Here is a 22,573-nt window from a genome sequence, read left to right on the forward strand (position 1 = left end):
CCCACCTACGTCAGAGGAGGGCGGGCCCAGGAAGAAAGAAGGTACGTCTGAGGAGGCCTTCTGACTCGCCGATCAGCTGTTCTTGCCCGTGCAGCAGAGGTGAGAGGCGCTGCACGGGCCGGTAAGGCAAAGGGGGGGGGGGTCGTTGGAGGGGGGGGGAGCGGCAGCCACGACCAAATGGGGGGGGCGGGGGCGGGGCACGGGACCGGAGCATGGCAGGAGGCGGAGCTAGTGTGGGAGAAGACACAGGAAGGGAGGAGGGCCGGCCCGGGGCTGGGGCTGCTAAAATTAGAGTTTTTTTGTGCAGGGGGGGGTGTGGGAAACGGCGACCTCGGGCGGGGGAGGGGGGCAAGGACGGCCATACAGGACGCTCCTCACGAGCGCCTTTGCCCCCTCCCGATTTTTTTTTCTTTTGGTGCTGAGGGAGAGGGGAGCAGCAGCGACCTGGGGCGTCAATAAAGGATGCCCCTGACGCGCGTTTTCGCCCCCCTCGTTATTTTTTAAAATACATTTCACTTTTAAACTTGTAGCTGACAGCCCTAACGAGAGGTACAGACCTCTCGCTACATTTCCTGCCTTTTTCCTGCGTAAAGGCAATCGGAAAAGGTTAGTGCATCTCGTTTCAATGGGGTTTTTACACTAATTGCTCATCTCCATTCCGTTTTCGTTAGCTGCTAGCTTCCTCGGTAAAAGCCCTTTGATGCATGCAACGGATCAAAATTTCCTCGTTGGAGGGTCATTAAAGGCTCATTAAGTTTTAGTGCATCTGCCTCTATGTGCAGCTCACACACTGTGTTGTGCTCTTTTCACCTCCTCTCTCCACATTGTTTTTTTTAACTGGTATTATTCCCCTCCTTCACAGTTCCTTACAATCATTGAATTAACTTAGGTCCCTTCTGTAATTCCCCCTTCTACCCCATAAAATTGACTTTAATTACTGTAAACCACTTAGCAACATTTTGTAATTTGCATTATATCAAATAAAAGTTGAAATATAAAATATGAAATATTGCAGAGAAGTTCTTAAGGTTCATGTTGAATCTATCCCACTATTATTAAGGTATTCTAAATATTTCATTCAGTTCTATAAGAAATTGCAGTATGGAGGACATCGCTAAAGATAGCCTGAATGTCAGTGTTTTTGGAAGACTCTTAATTGAGAACTTTATCCAGAATGATGTTATTGGTAAACTTTGCCTTGGAACCATATCAAATCTGGATTTATTTATTTTTTTACTTATGACTGTAAACGTTCTGAGTTGCACAATTTCTATTTTCCAGATATTTCTGTTGTTTCCAAGGAAAGATATAAGGCCTTCCTGGTGAAAAGACATATAGAGGGTAATTGTCGATAGTGCGTCTTAGTTAGACTTTGGACGTTTTGTGCTAAACGTACCAAATCCAAATAAGAACTATATCCATTTTCAAAAAAAGAAAAACATCTATCTTTTTTTTTTTTTTTTCAAAAATACCATTTTGAACAAGGTTTTGTGCTTTGTGTGTTTATCTTATTAGGCCATTAATAAAAAAAGTGCACAAGTTAAAAACACACAAAATCAAGTCAATGGGATGTAGGAGGGGCCAGCATTTTTAACAGACTGGTTCCCCACACATCCCAGGAAAGCAGTGAGACATCCTAGGGGGCACTGCTGTAGACTACATAAAAATGTTCCCAGGTACACATCTCACCATTGCTCCTTTTTCTTGTCTGCTGAGCCCTCCAAAACCCACCAAAATCCACTACCTCCAACTGTACACCACTACAATAGGCCATATGGGTGAAGAGGGCACCTATGAATGGGTACAGTGGGTTTCTGGTGAGTTTTGGAGGGCTCAAAGTTTTCATCTCAAGTAACAGGTAGGAGGAAGTGTGAACCTGGGTCCACCTGTCTACAGTGCACTGCACCCACCACTAGACTACTCCAAGGACCTGCATGCTACTCTAATGGACCTGGCTATAACATCTGAGACTGGCATAAAGGCTGGTGAGTACTATTGTTGTTCACACGGGGGTGGGAGGGGGTTAGTGACCACTGGGGGAGAAGGGGGTTGTCATCCCTGAATTCCTCTAGTGATCATCTGGAGGGGCATAATCGAACGAAAATGTCTATCTCCATGGGCGTTTATCTCCGAGAACGGGTCCGTGAAGGGGCGGACCAAACCGTATTTTCGCAAAAAATAGACGTCCATGTTTTATTCGACAATTTGTGAGCTGGGCGTTTTTGTTTTTCAGCAATAATGGAAAATGAAAGCGCCCAGCTCAAAAACGAATAAATCCAAGGCATTTGTTCGTGGGAGGGGCCAGGATTCGTAGTGCACTGGTCCCCCTCACATGCCAGGACACCAACCGGGCACCCTAGGGGGCACTTTTACAAAAAAAAAAAAAGGTAAAAGAGCTCCCAGGTGCATAGCACCCTTCCCTTGTGTGTTGAGCCCTCCAAATCCCCCTCAAAACCCACTGCCCACAAGTCTACACCATTACTATAGCCCTAAGGGGTGAAGGGGGGCACCTACATGTGGGTACAGTGGGTTTGGGGGGTTGGACGACTAATAAGCATTAAGCAGCACAATTGTAACAGGTAGGGGGGGATGGGCCTGGGACCACCTACCTGAAGTCCACTGCACCCCCTAACAACTGCTCCAGAGACCTGCATACTGCTGCCAGGGAGGTGGGTATGACATTTGAGGGTGAAAATAAAAAGTTGTGAAACATCATTTTTTTGTGGTGGGAGGGGGTTAGTGACCACTGGGGGAGTCAGGGGAGGTCATCCCCGATTCCCTCTAGGGGTAATCTGGTCATTTAGGGCACTTTTTGGGGCCTTATTCGTGAAAAAACAGGGTTCAGGAAAAGTGCCCTAAATTCTAGCTACAAACGCATACTTTTTTCCATTATCGGCGAAAGGCGCCCATCTCTGTTCGGGTGATAACCATGCCCCAGTCCCGCCTTCACCACGCCTCCAACATGCCCCCGACAACTTTGTACGCTTCTGCGATGGAGTGCAGTTGAAAACGTCCAAGTTCGGCTTTCGATTATACCGCGTTATTCGTTTTTGTGAGATAAATGTCCATCTCCCGATTTAGGTCGGAACTTGGGCGTTTTTCTCGTTCAATTATAAGCAGGCTGGTCATTTAGGGCACCTTTATTTGTTTTATTCATTAGAAAAACAGGTCTAGACCAAAATGTTGAAGTTTTGACCTTAGATATTTTGATTTTCTTCAGTTATGACTGTAAAGCATCCAAGTGTTGGACTGTAAAGCATACCAATAGTACTCAAAATGCCCCTGACGTGCCCCCTTGTCATATTGACGCACTGCAGATGAAATGCATAGAATCTGCAAAACAGGTTTTGAAATTACTGATATGGATGTTTTGAGAAGAAATCGGTCCAAATGGTGCTTTATGAGACTTTTTGAACATTTTTCTCTTTCGAAAATGAGCCCCTTTGTGTATCTACTAACATCTAGGATATTAGAATTCTGGATTACTCTAGTAATGCTTTGCTTTTTCTGAATTTTTTCTTTTCCTTTTTCAATGCCACTTTTCCAAGAAGAGTTCCCTCTTCGTGGTCTTTGAAAGTCATAGAATGGGGTAAGATTTGTATTTCATATATAGTTTGTTAAATTTGAAGGTATTTTTCTTAGCTTTGTACGGTTGTATTTTTTTTTACAAAGAGTTTATATTGGAATATTCTTATAAAAGTCTTATAAATAAAACATTTTTTTAAGTACTGAGAATCAAACTTTAAACCCAGCAAATGAAAAGAATCAGGATGAAAAGGCAACAAATGGAAAGCAGCTTTCACCATCAATGTTCAAGGACCGCAAAGTTTCAAAGGCTCTATAGCTTGATCCAAGAAAGCATCCTGAACCAGGGTCAATATAATCATTTACACTTTTCCCACAAGTAAGGTTATGAAGCAAACATAATTTATCTTACCTTTTTTTTTAAGACATACCCAAAAAAGAAATTACCAGACCTTCACTTGGAGACACTGGGAAAGTGCTTGCAGTTCTCCTCATAGTCAATTTTTCCTTAACCATCTCTTTTTGAAGTACTACTAACTGTGAATAATGTGACCTACAATAAAACTGAGGACCACAAAGAAAGAATATGAAACCTCAAAAACCTTCAAGATGAATCTTTGTATTCCTATTGTGATAAAATTTCAATCACCTCACCAATATGCGAACATTAAATATGAGAAACAATTTTGTTAAGGTGAGGGAATAGGTCCCCTGAGCTCTCCTTGCACCAGTCGAATGGATATGATATTTATGTGCTGGGTGATTACCTCCACATGATGAAAATAGCATGCAGACTGAACACACTGTCCTGCATTTGCAACTCTTCTCCCTTAGACCTACTGAACATAAGTCCTTGGGAAGCATTGGCTGGCAAAACTGTACTGAGTTATCCGAGCCAAGCCATGAAATACTAGGTACTGTAAGGCCTAGCTGGCATCATCTCAGCCAACCAAACATCAGCTTCTATCAAACGTCATGTATTTGACTTGTCATGTGGCCCCTTAAGAGTTCTTAAGGTTGCTTTCACTTCATGGTTTGTTTTAGTTGCAACACAATCTGAAACTGAGGGATACTTTGGTGAGTCCATTTGGCTTTTATCCCAGTATTCAAACTGATTGGTTTTGCTATTCTCAATTTATTTTATTCATTTTTGTAGCTATAATCAGATTGTGATAGCTGTGTCCCACATTGATCTGGGTATGTATCTCACTTTGATCTGAAATTCCATAGTGCTCTTATGTAACCCCCTTTATTTCCACACATCCACCCGTGTTATATGATTTGACTAAGTTGTTTTAAGTTTCATATATATTTCTATAGTTTTATTTATTTATTTATTTTAAAAACTCGCACCCCACCTAAAACCTAGGTGGTTTTCAATAATACATACATAATAAAAACATGTAAGTAAACATCATAAAGAACATTCAACTATAACATCAACACTGCTCCACCTTCTAGAAGTCCGTGATCCGCAATTTCAAAAGAATGCTGCAACAAACAATTGTGTCTTAAGCAATTTTTTAAACTACAATCTATTTGCACATTGGTATATCTGGCCAGAAAACTCATCCCAGAGCAATATACTGCCAATAGAAAATGCTGACGCTAGTGTGTCTGCATAATGAGCCGCAGTTACCACATAGATAAATGGGTGATTTATTTATGTGAGAATTATTTATTCATCATGTATTATTTACATTTGATTTTATGTTAACAAGTTTAATCAGTTTGTTTACATTTTAATTTTATGAGCATGTATTCTATACAATTTTAGAGTATCTCTCTATGTTATCATTTTACTAACAGAAATGTTGTTCTCACAGTACCATTTGGCCCCTGACACAGCCTTGAGTAGAGTGAAATGTGTCCACCTTGGGCATATGTTTTTAACCCCTTAAGTGTTATAACAGTATTAACAAAACCTTTTGTGTGTGTGTGTGTGTGTGTGTGGGGGGGGGGGGGGGGGGGGGAAGGGTGACTACTTGTTCTGCTTTGCTCTTCTCCTGTCATATTTAAGAAGCTATTAAGCTTCAGTAAAAGGGTCTTTAGGCCCTTTATATTCAAGCACACCCCTTTTTTTAAAAAAAAGAAATACTTTACTAATCTAACATATTAGTAAAATATAACTTTAATGCAATTTAAAAATAATAACCCTGACCCTAAGCATAATTCATCTGAGCATGTCAGAAAAGGTAATTACTACTGGTACATAACCTGCCTCCCTCTCCCCCCATATTCACACACCAGCAAATTGAACCTCAATTCCATCTCTTCAGAGAAGAGACCACAGCATTTCAAACTGTCCACTCTTCTTTCAGAGCATAGAGGGTTCCACCCCGTCCAGCAGGACCCTGCTGCATTGCTTATTCAGACAACTCCAATGGCCCTCTACTATCTGGACCTGAATATTTGATGAGTTTCAGCTCAGAGACTCCTAGGCTTACATCTTAATAAGCCTGGCTCTGGGGCTATATTAGGCGAATGGAAATCTATAGGAGCAACTAAAGGAAGGAGAATACAAGGATATAGCCAGCTGTGTCAGGGCTCGGATAAGGAATTAAAATACCTGACGACACCCAGATGGGGAAAGACAGGAACAACCAACAGAGGCCAGCACAAAAGGGCAGTAAAAGGGGAGGAGAGAATAGAAGGTAGGGGCCTGAAGGGGGGAGGTGGGGAAAGTGGAGTGTGTGAGTTAGGTAGGAGATAGGGATATGAAAGAGGAGGCCAGGATGGATTATGGAACTACAGAGAAAGGTGAAGCGAGGGGAGGAGCGTTGCTAAAGAAAATCTGGATCAGGAAGAAGATTGTCCATTTTGTGGCAGGTGGTGAGACTCCCTCCCCCTTCCCCCACCATGGAGATCCCTGATATTAGTGATAGCATAGCCATTTCAGTTTATTGCAGCTGAGGTGGTAATGGCCAGACAAACTAGCATATATCAACTTACAAGCTTCACATTGGCTATTGAAGGCTCCCTGGGGGCATCATAGGACATTATTAGAAAAGTCTGGCCTTAAAAAATAGTATGTCATTGGATCTAATGGCATAGGATGTCATTGGATCTAATGGATAGTGGAATTAGAAAAGGTGATGAGAAGGGCGATGAAAATGATAAAGGGGATGGGGTGACTTCCCTATGAGGAAAGGCTAAAGCGACTGGGGCTCTTCAGCTTGAAGAAAAGACGGCTGAAGGGAGATATGATAGAGGTCTATAAAATAATGAGTGGAGTGGAACGGGTAGATGTGAAGCGTTTGTTTATGCTTTACAAAAATATTAAGACTAGGGGGCATGCATTGAAGCTACAAAGTAGTAAATTTAAAATGAATCAGAGAAAATATTTCTTCACTCAACGTGTATTTCAACTCTGGAATTTGTTGCCAGAAAATGTGGTAAAGGCGGTTAACTTAGCAGAGTTTTTAAAAGGTTTGGATGACTTCCTAAAGGAAAAGTCCATAGACCATTATTAAATTGGACTTGGGGAAAATATTTCTGGGAAAAGCAGCATAAAATGTTTTGTACTTTTTGGGGGATCTTGCCAGGTATTTGCGACCTGGATTGGCCACTGTTGGAAACAGGATGCTGGGCTTGATGGACCTTTGGTCTGTCCCAGTATGACAATACTTATGTACTTTCTAATGGGTCCTTTTACTAAGCTGCTGTAAAAAATGGTCATAGCATGCCCTTACATGGGTTTTTCCATGCACTAAGCCATTTTTACCAAAGATGGAAAATAGTTGATGTTCTATTTTTCCTATTAATATCCATGTGCTAATGTTGTCATTAATACAGAGCTATTAAAAAGAATGACCACATTAGCACTTACCAACACCTATTTTGTAAGTGGTATGGACTCAAGTGGTAATCCAGTGCTAACCAGTTAGCACACGGTAATGTGGACATGATAATTGATTAGTGCAGGAATGCCTATTCTCCACCCCTCTCCACTACAAATTTTAAAAAATATTTTTAGCACACGTTTAGCTTACATCAATTTGGAACTTACCTGAGTGTGTCCCGTGGTAAGCCATTTTAATCTGAGGTAAGCACATGCTAGCACTTAATGCAGCTTAGTAAAAGGCACCCTAAGAACTTAAAATATGTATACGCTGGAAGAGAGGAGGGAGAGAGGAGACATGATAGAAATGTTAAATATCTCAAGGGCATTTATGTACAGGAAGAGAGCCTTTTTCAAATGAAGGAGAGCTTTGGAATGAGGGGGCATATGACAAAGTTAAGAGGGAATAGGCTTAGGAGTAACCTAAGGAAGTATTATTTCACAGAAAGGGTGGTGGAGGCATGGAATGGCCTCCCAGTGGAGGTGGTGGAGTCTAGGACTGTTCCAGAATTTAAAAAGGCATGGGATAAACATGTGGGATCGCTTAGGAACAGGAAGAATTAGGGTTACAGAGGATGGACAGACTGGATGGGTCATATGGCCTTTATCTGCCGTCATGTTTCTATATACTCCAAATTGGATGTTAAGATCTGAACGAACATGCCACTTGTCCGTTCCAGCTTTGAGGAAGATATAGTTTGAAGAAACCCAGAAAGGCATATTTATAATTGCAGGACTCAGCTTCCCTTGCATATTAGGTTGACAAGATATACTGCCATGTTCAAAAATTTGCTGGATGGACCTCTGTTTGCTAAGGTGTATGAGCGGGTGAGGTAGATGTTGCAGCTACTGATGTAGATGTTTGAGTGGATGTATATCAGATAAAATATAGGACAGGACGAGAACTGGCAAGTTTATTTTTTATTTTATTTATATTATTTGATTTCATGAGTCTCCAGTCATAATTTTGTTCATTGAGTATATTTTTTATCATTATATATATATAATCTGTGGACCATTAATCTATAATCTATAAACTATATTGTAAACAGTTGCATTTCTGTTTGCATCTTGTTGCTATTATGTTCATAATCCACTTGGCATTACTATGCTTATTCACATAAACGTATTATTCTATCAAATACAATAGTAACTGTATTTTTTTAATACAGTAAGGGTGCTCAAAATCTGATAAGAATGGATGTGCTAAAGAAAATGAAGATGGTTGGTAGGGTAGAAGGGGTAGGCAGGGTGAGAGGGGGAGGGGAATGCAGTAATGAGCTGCACGTCAAGGTGGATATTCTATAAATGGCGCCTCAAAAATCTGCGTGGAACACAGTGCTGACTAAGCATATTCTATAAGCAGCACCTAGATTTAGGTACAGTATATAGAATACGCTTAATTGATATCCCAGTAACTAAAACTATGCACATCCATATAAGTCAACAAAAACATGGTGTAAATCCCAGAATGTTGATTTAGGCGCATGTGTAAATTTCAGAATCCCATGAAACACCCATTTCCCTGCCCATAACCACTCCCTTTTTGCCTGCACATGTTAGAAGTTAGATGCACTGCATTACAGAATATGCTTAGCGACTTGTGCACATAAATTGTAATTATTGCCAATTAGTGTTCACTATTGATTGTTAAGAGCTGTTATCAATGCTTATTGGCTTGTTAAGCCAATTAATTTGCATGCATTGTTATAGAATATGCTTGGATTTTGGCACGGATCTCTAGGCACGCTATATAGAATCTGGATCAAATACCTGGGTTGAGACTTAATGCCAGTTAGCACTTATTGACTATGGCACTTGTGAATTCTATTCTATTGCTTCTGCTGGCACATGCTCTTAGCCACTGGCTGGAAACTAAAATAAAAACATATTAGTTCCAAGTTCTTGGCCATCTTAATCTGATCCCAGTTTATTTTTTGCCTAACAAAATGAGAACAGAAATTTAAGTACTCTAGAGTCTGCCATTTGGGGGACACAGATGTGAATAAACTTTTGCATATATATAAAACTACTGTGATTTTACTCCACACAAGGTTCATAAGTACATAAGTATTGCCATATTGGGACAGACCGAAGGTCTATCAAGCTCAGTATCCTGTTTCCAACACTGGCCAATCCAGGTCATACTACCCCTCTCCTCAAGACCCTTCACTGGCTCCCTATCCGTTTTCGCATCCTGTTCAAACTTCTTCTACTAACCTATAAATGTATTCACTCTGCTGCTCCCCAGTATCTCTCCACACTCGTCCTTCCCTACACCCCTTCCCGTGCACTCCGCTCCATGGATAAATCCTTCTTATCTGTTCCCTTCTCCACTACTGCCAACTCCAGACTTCGCGCCTTCTGTCTCGCTGCACCCTACGCCTGGAATAAACTTCCTGAGCCCCTACGTCTTGCCCCATCCTTGGCCACCTTTAAATCTAGACTGAAAGCCCACCTCTTTCACATTGCTTTTGACTCGTAACCACTTGTAACCACTCGCCTTCACCTACCCTCCTCTCTTCCTTCCCGTTCACATTAATTGATTTGATTTGCTTACTTTATTTATTTTTTGTCTATTATATTGTAAGCTCTTTGAGCAGGGACTGTTTTTCTTCTATGTTTGTGCAGCGCTGCGTATGCCTTATAGCGCTATAGAAATGCTAAATAGTAGTAGTAGTAGTACCTGGCAAGATCCCAAAACAGTACAATACATTTTATGCTGCTTATTCTAGAAATACTGTCAGAATTGTGGTGGCGATAATTTACCAAACATATAAACAATATACAACCAATCAATTGGTAAAGTTCAAATAGTGCCAGATGGTCACAAGCTTAGTTTGTTCTGGGGAAGTCTCATACAGTCACTAGGCAACTCATTTATCTTCAATCTAGTATGCCTGATTGCTGTGACAATTATAATCATAGACGATCCCCAATCATCCGTAACTACTAAAAAATATTTTTAAATTGCTTTTTGTTGCTTATTCCATGGTTAGTGTGGATCTCTTTGTTTCCACTTATTATACTTTAGTGTAAAAAACAAGTGACCAATATTGTGTCTTAAATTGTAGCGGAGAAGACTTACGTTTAACACTTATCTGTGCATGTAAACGTGTGCAATCTCAGGAGTAATCAATATCACAACAGGTGCCTGTTTCGCTTCAGTGCTTTGTCAAGGGAACATCAGTCTCTCTCCTACTACTCAGGATTGTGCAGGATTGCTTTTCCCAAAGGAGTTGAAGAAGGAGTCAAGCTGATCAGACACTGAACTGTGAGCTCCATGTCAGCTTGCACTATGGATAAATGGATGGGAAGAGTCAGCCCTTATCCATCTGGGAGCATCTCCTTTTTAATGTGGAAGGCATTGCTGCAGTAGCATGCTCAGGCGGGTCCTCTGCGCCATTGAGTATAGTGCCTGTGTAGAAAGAGTAATTGCAGTGTAAGAAAGGAAGATCTTCTCTCTGGAGGATAAAGCAGGCAGAAGAGATAACATGAGGGGCATAATCAAACGGGGCGCCCAAGTTTTCATGAGGTCGTCCTCGCAGAACGGCCCTGTGAAAGGGCGGGGAAACCCGTATTATCGAAACAAGATGGGCGTACATCTTTCGTTTCAATAATATGGTCGGGGACGCCCAAATCTCAACATTTAGGTCGACCTTAGAGAGATGGTCGACCTAAATGTTGAGATGGTCAATCTTAGAGATGGTCGTCCCCAGTTTTTGGCCATAATGGAAACCGAGGATGCTCATCTCAAAAACGACCAAATCCAAGCCCTTTGTCATGGGAGGAGCCAGAATTCATAGTGCACTGGTCCCCCTGAGATGCCAGGACACCATCCGGGCACCCTAGGGGGCACTGCAGTGGACTTCACAAATTGCTCTCAGGTGCATAGCTCCCTTACCTTGGGTGTGGAGCCCCCCCAAACCCCTCCAAAACCCACTCCCCACAACTGTACACCACTGCCATAGCCCTAAGGGGTGAAGGGGGGCACCTACATGTGGGTACAGTGGGTTTTGGAGGGCTCACATTTACCACCACAAGTGTAACAGGTAGGGGGGGGTGGGCCTGGGCCCACCTGGCTGAAGTGCACTGCACCCAATAGAACTGCTCCAGGGACCAGCACACTGCTGTCATGAAGCTGGGTATGACATTTGAGGCTGGCAAAAAAATTTCTTTAAGTTTTTTTTTTTAGGGTGGGAGGGGGTTGGTGACCACTGGGGGAATAAGGGAGGTCATCCCCGGTTCCCTCCGGTGGTCATCTGGTCAGTTCGGGCACCTTTTTGAGGCTTTGGTCGCAAGAAAAAATGGACCAAGTAAAGTCGGCCAAATGCTCGTCAAGGATGCCCTTCTTTTTTCCATTATCAGCTGAGGACGCCCATTTCTTAATCACGTCCCAGTCCCGCCTTCGCTACAGTGCCGACACGTCCCTGTGAACTTTGGTCATCCCGTGATGGAAAGCAGTTGAGGGTGCCCAAAATTGGCTTTCGATTATGCCGATTTGGGCGACCCTGAGAGAAGGACGCCTATCTCCCGATTATGAGAAATGTGGCAAACAATTGGAGATCTGGAACAGTCGGTATTAACAAAGTTGTATATGATCATGGAAGGATCAGGTGCCCTCTAAGCTCAGGTTAAGCAGTATGGTGAGCACCTTAGTGAATAGCAGATCAAACTGGTGAATATGAAGAAGAAGAAGAAGAAGAAGTTGGGAGAATTACAATCTTTTCAAGTGAAATTGATTAAAGTTAAGAATTTGATTCATCAGAATTTAGGAACTATTGGTAACTTTATTCAACCTATGAATCTCACATTTATTAATTTTCCAGTCACCTTTGATAGAAGTTTTCCAGATTCCTATGAATTATTTTCCACCATTAACAAAAGCTTTTTATATTGCAACTGGGACAGTAGAGGCCCTGGAGGTATAAGGGATCAGATGGCTAGTATGGATGTGACAAGTTTTTTTGAATGCTTATAGTTAGTTTTATCTTCTAAAACAACTTTGACTTTTTGACTTTTATCCTTGAGCCTGACAGAAATTGGATTCTTCATTTGTATATTTGCTATAAGCAGCAGACTTTTTGTAGAATGAATGTAATGGTGTTTCCTAATTTATCTAGGGCCCAAGGAGCAATGTCTTTTTTGCAATTTCCTTGTAAATGTAACACAAAATATCAAGGCAATAGTTATGATTTTGTTAATTAATTACATTTGCAACTTTTTTTCGATGCTAGAGTGCTCTATTTTCACCTATAGGATCTATGTGTATCATATTTTATATGGAAGTGGCTTATCTGTCTTTTCCTTTTTAAATTTCCTTGGCTAAAGTTACTGCTTGCCCTGGGATTGGTAGCATGGAATGTTGCAACTATTTGAGTTTCTGCCAGGTACTTGTGACCTGGATTGACCACTGTTGGAAACAAGATATTGAGCTTGATGGACCATTGGTCTGATCCAATATGTCTATTCTAATGTTCTTATGTTCTAAGGTTAAGTGGAGGGGGCAGTTATCTCCTGATAGCTCTCCAATTATTTCTCTTGAACTCCCATTAATTGTTGTCTTAGATGAATCATTGCTGCTATTGCCTTATTTATAATTTCTTTGTTAAATTTCTTAGAATTGTATGCCCTTTTCCTATTCAAGTACTATCTTGTATGTTTTTCTTTAAGAAAAAGTTTCCAAAATGGAATAGAAAATTTTCTCTTTCCATTATAGTCAGATATTCAGAATCACTTAACCAGAGAGTACCAATGAATATCAACACAAACTGCCATGGTTCTCTTTGCTTGGTGCTGGGGCGGTCTGGAGGCAGAGATGGAGTGGACCCAGAAGTTATCTGGGCACCACTAATATTTAGTGCAGATGCTCAGATAACTATCCGGTCATGTAAAATCACACAAATAGTTGCCCTAAATATGGCCAGATAGTTATATATTGGCCCGTACCTGAATAACTCTGGTGGCAGACCAGGACTTGGATATTCAGTGCCTTTCCTCATAAGGAAGTCATCCCATCCCCTTTATAATTTTCATCACCATTCTCTGTACATTTTCTAATTCCGCTATATCTTTTTTGAGATTTGGAGTGGCCAGATTTGCACACAGTATTCGAGATGCGGTCGCACCATGGAGCGATACAAAGGCATTATAATATTCTCATTTTTGTTTTCCATTGCTTTCCTAACATTCTATTTGCTTCCTTAGCTGCCACTCCACACTAAGTAGAGGGTTTCAATGTATCATCAACGATGACACCTAGATCCCTTTCCTGGTCGGTGACTCCTAATGTGGAGCTTTTAATCATGTAGCTATAGTTTGGGTTCCTCTTTCCCACATGCATCATTTTGAACTTGCTCACATTAAACACAATCTGCCATTTAGATGCCCAGTCTTCCAGTCTGATAAGGTCCTCTTGCAATTTCTCACAATCCTCTTGTGATTTAACAACGTTCAATAATTTCAGGCTTATTTTCAAAACAGAAGGACGCCCATCTTTTGACACAAATCGGAAGATGGGTGTCCTTCTCATAGGGTCGCCCAAATCGGTATAATCAAAAGCCGATTTTGGACGTCCCCAACTGATTTCTGTCACAGGGACAGCCAAAGTTCACAGGGGCATGTTGGAGGCATAGAGAAGGCAAGACTTGGGCATGCCTAACACATGGACGTCCTCGACCTATAATGGAAAAAAAAGGGCACCCCTGATGAGCACTTGGATGACTTTACCTGGTCTTGTTTTTCTTCAGACCAAGGCACAAAAAGGTGCCCAAACTGACCAGATGACCACCGGAGAGAATCGGGAATGACCTCCCCTTACTCCCCCAGTGGTCACCAACCCCCTCCCACCCTCCAAAAACATCTTTAAAAATATTTTGTGCCAGCCTCTATGCCAGCCTCAGATGTTATACTCAGGTCCTTCTCAACAGTATGCAGGTCCCTGGAGCAGTTTTAGTGGGTGCAGTGCACTTCAGGCAGGCAGACCAATGCCCACCCCCCTATACCTGTTACACTTGTGGAGGTAAATTTGAGCCCTCCAAAACCCACCCAAAACCCACTGTACCCACATCTAGGTGCCCCCTTCACCCATAAGGGCTATGGTAGTGGTGTACAGTTGTGGGTAGTGGGGTTTGGGGGGTTTGGGGGGGCTCAGCACACAAGGTAAGGGAGCTGTGTACCTGGGAGCAATTTCTGAAGTCCACTCCAGTGCCCCCTAGGGTGCCCGGATAGTGTCCTGGCATGTCAGGTGGACCAGTGCACTACGAATGCTGGCTCCTTCCACGACCAAAGGGCTTGCATTTGGTCGTTTCTGAGATGGGCGTCCTTGGTTTCCATTATCGCCAAAAATCAGAAACAACCAAGTCTAGGGACGACCATCTCTAAGGATGACCTAAATTTCAAGATTTGGGGTGTCCCCCACCGTATCATTGAAACAAAAGGTGGACGTCCATCTTGATTCGATAATACAGGTTTCCCTGTCCCTCCATTGGGACGTTTTGCGAGGACATCCTCAGCAAAACTTGGGCGTCCTTTTCGATTATGCCCCTCCATGTGTCATCAGTAAATATAATTACCTCACTATTCTCTAGATCATTTATGAAATATATCTTCTTCCTCTATTACTCCTGTCCCAAATTTACTACTTAAACATATATGTGGTCACTCAATTGTGGTAAGAACTGTCCTCCCAACTTTAATTTCTCAACTTAAATGCTTTTAACTTATTTCTTTTAAATGCTTTAATGTTTAATTTTTTAATTTGTTAATTTTTGGTGTAAAAAGCCTCTGTATGTCCCTGGCCATTAACAATACTTTATGACTTGTTAGGCGTTGATTCTTCACTGGCTCAAAATTATATTTCTATTATATTTCCATTTGTAGCATATAACCTTTTGTAGCTTATAACATTTATCTTATTGAACCATCCTCTGATGGGGTCCCATTTCACCAGGTGGCCTTTCTCAAGGAGGACCTGGTATATATGCTTTATATCTCTATATATCCAGCCTTCCATGTCAACAGGTGTATATGCTTTATATCTATGTATATCAAGCCTTCCATCTTAATTTAACACTGATTTCAGTTTTGGGGGAGGGAAAGGGAAATGGGACTTGATATACCACCTTTCTGTGCTTTTTGCAACTACATTCAAAGTAGTTTAAAATAGTATATACAGGTCTTATTTGTACCTTGGGCAATGGAGGGTTAATTGACTTGCTCAGAGTCACAAGGAACTGCAGTGGGAATCAAACCCAGTTCCCCAGGATCAAAGTCTGTGTGTGTGTGTGCACATTTTGCCCTTCCTCCCCGCCGCTCACTTGCCTGCCTCTACCCCACATATCTAGAATGGTGGGGGTCTCCAAGTCCCGCCAGCAGAAGCTTTCCTGTGGTGATACTCGGTGCTGTGCTGCCAGCCTTGCTTTCCTACTCTAGTGCACATGCTCAGTTTTAGTGAAATTGGTTTCAATAGAGGCAGGTCTTATCAGACATATCAGACTGATCTCTTTAACTGAGTGACCAAACAGTTGGATATATGAGGGGTACCAGATATGGTGTTCTTGGATTTTAGCAAATCCTTTGACATGGTTCAGCATAGGCGACTGATAAATAAACTGAGAGCCCTCAGGATAGGCCCTAAAGTGACTGACCAGGTTAAAAACTGGTTAATTGGAAGGAGACAGAGGGTAGTGGTAAATAGAGTTTGCTCAGAGGAAAAGGATGTTATCAGTGCCATACCGCAGGGATCGATCCATGGGCCAGCACTTTTTAATGTCTTTGTGAGTAATATTGCAGAAGGACTGTTTGGTAAGGTTTGTCTCTTTATGAATGATACCAAACTCTGTAAAAGGGTAGATACCCCAGAGGGTGTGGACAGCATGTGAATGGATCTAGTGAAGCTTGAAGAAAGCTCCAGAAATTGGCAACTATGATTTAATGTTAAAAAATGCAGGGTCATGCACTTGGATTGCAAAAATTCAAGGGAATAGTATAGTATAGGGGATGAAGTACTTCTGTGTATGAAAGAAGATCGAGACTGGGGAGTGATCGTATCTGATGACCTTAAGGTGGCCAGTCAGGTAAAAAAAGGTGACAGTCAAAGCCAGAAGGATGCTTGGGTGCATAGGGAGTGGAATGGCCTGCAGGAAAAAAGAGGTGATAATACCCTTGTATAAATCTTTGGTGAGGTCCCATTTAGAATACTGTGTAAAGTTCTGGAGACTGCATCTTCAAAAAGATATAAACGCTCTGTACGCAGGCTGCAAAGAACAGACCATCAAGAAACTCCAGACAGCCCAGAACACCGCAGCCAGACTCATTTTTGGAACACCTAAATATGAAAGTGCGAAACCCCTCAGAGAGAAACTGCACTGGCTCCCGCTCAAGGAACGAATTGAGTTCAAGATCTGCATGACTGTACACAAAATCATTCATGCAGATGCCCCACTCTATATGCTAAACCTAGTGGACTTACCGCCCAGGAATGCCAAAAGATCGGCCCGCAAATTCCTCAACCTGAACTTCCCCAGCTGTAAAGGAATGAAATACAAACAGGCTTATGCTACTACCTTTGCGTAGAAAAGCACACAGTATTGGAACGCACTACCCATGGCCCTGAAAACCATAACCAATCTAACAAGCTTTCGCAAAGCTCTGAAAACACATCTCTTCAACAGAGCCTACAAAAGTCACCCTCAATGAAACATATCATTCCTTAAACTACATAAGGCACCTAAAACACCTCTCACACGACCTTACCTAACACCTTTCCATCTGAATTCCTCTTTCACCTCAGCTTATGATTGACTGTTTTTTTCTTTTTTCTTTTTAAATCATGTAACGACGTTTTCATTTCCATACTCTGTAAGCCACATTGAGCCTGCAAAAAGGTGGGATAATGTGGGGTACAAATACAATAAATAAATAAACAGGATTGAGTCGCTCCAGAGGGTGGCCACAAAATTGTCAGTGGTCTCCATCATAAAGCGTATGGGGACAGACTTATAGATGTCAATATGTATACTCTGAAAGAAAAGTGGGAGAGAGGGGATATGACAGAAACATTTATATATCTCTGTGGCATTAATATACAGGAGGTAAGCCTTTTTCAAATAAAGGAAAGCTCTGGAATGAGAGAGCATAGAATGAAGTTAATAGGTAAGAGGTGATAGGCTCAGGAGTAATCTAAGGAAATACTTTTTATTGAAAAGGGTGATAGACACGTGGAATAGCCTCCCTGTGGAGGTGGTGGAGACAAGGACTGTGTCTGAATTTAAGAATGTGTGGGACAGACATGTGGGATCTCTTATGAAAAGGAGTAGATAGTGGATGCTGAGGATGGGCAGACCAGATGGACTATTTAGCCCTTATCTGCAGTCATGTTTCTCTGTTTCATTCCATGACATGACCTACCCATCCACACCACTCACAAATCGGAGCATTTTTACTCTTTTCCCCTGAGGATTTATTTTTTCTTACTCCCTTTTCCAGGCCACCCCTAACTTGCCATTTTTTCAGGGCTCTCACCCTACACAAGTTCCCACAGCACACACATGGTACCCCATGTTTCAGAGTCCCCCCCCCCCCATGTCCATTCCTGTGATTATTCCTCTGAGTTGAAATTTTTGTGACTTTAGTCTCTTGACTTTATCTAGCCTTCCTTGTCTCCCTTGCCCCATGGCTTCAGTATCTGGCAGTGTCCTGCCTATAGAGCAGGATCTGTAAGACAGCAAGGAACTCCCTGTGCGGACTGTATTCCCTCAAATCTTGCATTTCCTTTTAGTTCCTACTTCCAGGTACTCTTACCAGCTATAGGCTTCAAAAAGCCTTTGTATATTCCATTGGCCATGGCCTCTAGCTTCTAGAAACAATAAAGTGAGAAACGCAGGAAGGCTGGACAAACAGTGGGATCAACAAATGAAATTTATTGCTGAAATATAAAGAGTGCATATAAAAGTGCATAAAGCTCAAAATCAATGAGTCTTGAGCACTGATTTTGAGCTTTATACATTTTTTATATATTGCAGCAATAAATTTCATTTGTTGATCCCGTTGTTTGTCCAGCCTTCATTTGTTTCCCACTTTCTTGTGTGCTGCTATTTTCCCATTGGACTTTTGTGTTCAGTTACTTTTTTGCTCCAGCTTCTGGATTCTAGGACCTTCATGGTCACTCCCTCCTCTGGTTACCCAACTCCCAGTACATTGTGGTCACTCTGTCCTTTCATTATTGTACTCTCACCACATGGCGGTCACTCCATCCTAGAGACAAACAAAAACAGGGACCCAAGTGTGATCCTTTTCCAACAGGAGGCTGTCTGATTGCTGCTCACGTGAGCTGCCTCCATTACTCTGTCCCTGCCTATGCCCAGGTACCCTTTATGAAGCTTAAGTGTGTCTGCACTGTACTGGAGGATGGAGCTTCCCAGCTGTTTCAGCTCACAAGTGCTTAGGATTTCTCGCTTGGGGTATGCCACTCTAGCCACTCAGATGTGACACTTTGGATGCCATGGCTGCCACAGTATGTCATCATTAGGGGCACCCTAGTGGACTTGTCCCAGTTCTAACGTTTCCACTGGAGCAAAGGAATGCTTGAGTGGAGTCTACCTTTCTGTAGTGGAGAGAGCTGGCCCCAAGAAAATCCCTATCTACTATGGCCAAGCTACATGGCCCACTGCTTTAACCTGTCAGGTATGAGCCACCCTCCTTGGCATAGGCAGATACCTAGCAAATAACCAAGCCTTCACAAGGTTTGAATAAACAAAATAGCCATTTACTCTGGGTATAACAACTTTCATTCACTTATGCAGTGCTGCTCCCTTCAGCTTCCAAAGAGTAACATAATGCAACTGAAGTGGTTCTTGGCTTTCCAGCACCATTATAAAATAGGAACTCAACTAGACCCTTACTCTTTGTTACAAGCTTGTAGGAGATACTTCATCTAATATACCTGCTTCTTTTAAACACATCTTCTTCCTCTATTTCTCCTGCCCCCAAACTTACTACTCCCAAGCTTCCAGCTGGGTTACCTCAGGGTTACTTTTTATATCCCAGAGCGGTTCTCCAAAACAACATTCCCCTTTTCCCAGCCAAGGGCAGTTCTCAAACTCCTTTTACAACCCAGGGCAATTGCAAACCCATTTTCTACTCCAGGGCAGTTCCACACCCTGTTCACAACCCATGGCAATTCTAAACCCCTTTCACCCTCCAGGGCAATTCTAACCTCTTTCACAAACCAGAGTAGTCCTAAACTCTCTTTACAATCCAGGGCAGTTCTAAATCTCTTCTAGGCTACTAAGTATAGTCTTTCTAGAGTTTTTTTTTTCCTTCCAGACTTTTCCCTAGTCTGCTAACCTTGGATTTTACTTTCCAATGGCTTTTTATTTCTTTTGGGACTATCAATAACCCAGGGAATTTCAGTCCACCCTTTCTCCTCTTTTCTCTCCTTGGTAGTTCCTTCTTATAGTGGCTGCTAATCCTGCTAGAGTGTTTCCAGCCACACCCCTTTCCTGGAGTTTCTATAGTGATCAGGGCCGCAGAGAGACAGAGCCGAGCTTGGGACAGGGCTACAGCAGCCACCGTCCCCCAATCTAGATGCAGCTGCTGCCCGCTGCCCCCCCCCCCACTCAAGACACATCTGTCACCCCTCACTCACTCATGCTGCCACCACTCCCTACCTTCCTGTGTCAGTGCCCTCCTCCCCGGCCTTCAAGAGGGGCCAGGCACTGGAGTCTGTCTCTCTTCTGCTCCTTTGTGCCGAGACCAAGTTATCACATTAATACAATCACCTGGGTTCTGACAGGAGCAGTAGAGAAACTGACCTCAGTGCCGGGCCTCCCTTGGAGACTGGGCCTGGGGAATTTTGTCCCCCATCTCAGTAGCCCTGATGATGATTAGCTTAGTACCTTTCCCACCTGAGGAGAAACAGACTCCTGTATTACATTCCCCAGTAGATGCAGCTTACTTCCCAGGCTGCCTGCTGAGCCTCTCTTTCATGTCCTGTTTTTAGCTACCCCTCACCCAAGACTCTTGTGTTTGTCTACAGGGATTCTTGCTGGAAGCAAATAGCACATCTCTCAGATAAGGACTTATTTTAACCTTTGTTCCTACTGTTTTGGACCTTTGAGTTTTAACTGGGTATAGCAACTGGTTAATTCCTAACTTCCATGACCCCTGGGGTCCTGGCCCAGCTGGTGGGTCACATCATGGATCAAAATCTTTCTTCTATGAGAACAGCATTTACACCTTTAATATCACCAACAGAATTGTCAACCATGTCAAGTTGAGTCTGAATTACAGCTGGTTTTGTTTGTTATCTCTGAACCAATCTTTCAACATTCTTCACCACTATAGATATCCCTAGGACAAGAATTAAAGTGTGAAGGCAAACCAACATAGACAAATGGATTCTCAAATTACAGTGGGTGGTTAGTTTAATTCTGGAAGATAGAGAGAACTTGGAGGACCTTCACTCAGAATCACCTTCCACACCTCTAAGCTAACTACATATTCCTCACTGTTAGCCCATCAAGCTCTGTCCACTGCTGCTTCAGCTCTTCGATCTGGCATTTGCTCATAAGTGGACCCTCCCAGATTAATATTCCCACTGTCATTATCAGTCCACGTTGACAAATTTACCACAGCACTGGAACACTCCAACTGCTACTTTGCAAACCAGATGGGGAGAGAGTGACATATTCTCTTTCAAAGAGGTTGAGGCTCCCTTCTTCGCAACCAAGCAGAAGTCTGCTCCATTATATTACCCATGGCTGAAGGCTGAAAAAAGTCATCAGATTTGACTTGTTGTTATTGAATTAAGACAGCATCACAGAAACCCTTCCCTTTTTTTTTGTGTTTTTTTTTTTTTGTTTTCAAGCATGGTAAGAGGTAGGTAAAGGCTCTAGGAAACAGTCCAAAGACTGTTGCTCACCCCAAACATGATCTTGCCAACATCTTGCTCCTCTTTGTCCACATTAGTAACTCTAACCCTAAAGTTTGTACCCAAGGTAATGGAGGCTGATGTGACTTAGAGGCAAGAATGGGATTTGAATCTTTGCTTCTGTGGTTCTTAGACCACTGCTAAAACCACTTGGCTGCAGCACTGTGTCCCTTTACTCTCAACTACTGGTTTAAAAGATTTGGGAAGGGAAGGAACAGTGGGAAAATCTTTAGATTTTCCCACTGTTCCCTCCCTTCCCAACTCTTTTAATTCAGTCATTGCATTTGTAATGTGATTGTGTATTTGAAATATGTAAAGCAGCTGACCCAATATTGAGCCATGGAAGTCAGTGATTGCTTTAAACACCTGCCACCAGTGTTATTATACTCAGTTGCAATGGCATTTGTTTAAGTAGAAAAGCCTAAATGTAGGTGGTACATGCTAGCTTATGCTAATAGTCTATAATGGAATCTGGAAACGCAGATGCTGTCATAGAATTAATACCCATTTACAGAATTGCCCTGATAGTGCCATTGAATAACCCCGTTGACTTCTGCAGCACTTTGAGTTTATTCCTACAACAGTCTATAGACAGAGTTGGGGAGGAGTTGATAGTTTTGAGGATATTGGCCATATTCAATGCTGGTGCTGATGTCCACTTAGCTAATTGGGCAGACTGGATCTCACAAAAGTTAGTTCTATCTTTGCCCACTTAGCTATGCTGGTGCCAGCATTGATTATTGGTGAGTAGCCGCATAACTCCTGGGTCAGCAAATGACCCTAGATATTTAATGTTGGTGCCTGAACTTGGCCTGGCATTGAACATCTAGGCATAATTCTGCCCACAGCTGTGTGTGACTTAAAACAGTTGATTGCTGCAGGCTGAATATCATGTAGTTCTTATGTACTTGGAACACTGTGCTTGGATTAGCAGAACTCTCTGTTAAATAATCTGTTTTAGTGTTCTGGGATCTTGCCATGTACTTGTGACCTGGATTGGCCACTGTTGGAAACAGGATACTTGCCTTGACCATACCTTCAGTCTGTCCCAGTATGGCAATACTTGTGTTCTTATAAATAACACTTGATAATTTGATAGGGTAAGTATATAAGGAGCTTTCCCTCTCTACCGCGATCCTCCCAGGGAGAAACAGGAAATTGCATCAGAGGAAGGTGGATCACAGCAGAGAGTGAAAGCTTTGGGGCCGCAGGCGGCTTGTGAGTATGGCAGCCATGCTGAGGCCCCTCTGAGAAGGAAAATAAGTTTTAAAGAA

At 42.4% G+C, this 22,573-nt stretch overlaps 1 long non-coding RNA gene across 1 annotated transcript; it reads right to left on the minus strand.

Annotated features, from left to right (window-relative positions):
• Positions 1–2,007: 2,007 nt before the first annotated feature.
• LOC115467242 lies at positions 2,008–21,473 on the minus strand. Its single transcript, XR_003941667.1, has 3 exons — positions 21,463–21,473; positions 3,408–3,422; positions 2,008–2,079 (listed from the first exon to the last, which is right to left on the minus strand). It is a non-coding gene; the product is annotated as an uncharacterized LOC115467242 (long non-coding RNA).
• Positions 21,474–22,573: the final 1,100 nt, after the last annotated feature.

Source organism: Microcaecilia unicolor, chromosome 3 (assembly GCF_901765095.1).
Source record: "Microcaecilia unicolor chromosome 3, aMicUni1.1, whole genome shotgun sequence".
NCBI lineage: Eukaryota > Metazoa > Chordata > Amphibia > Gymnophiona > Siphonopidae > Microcaecilia > Microcaecilia unicolor.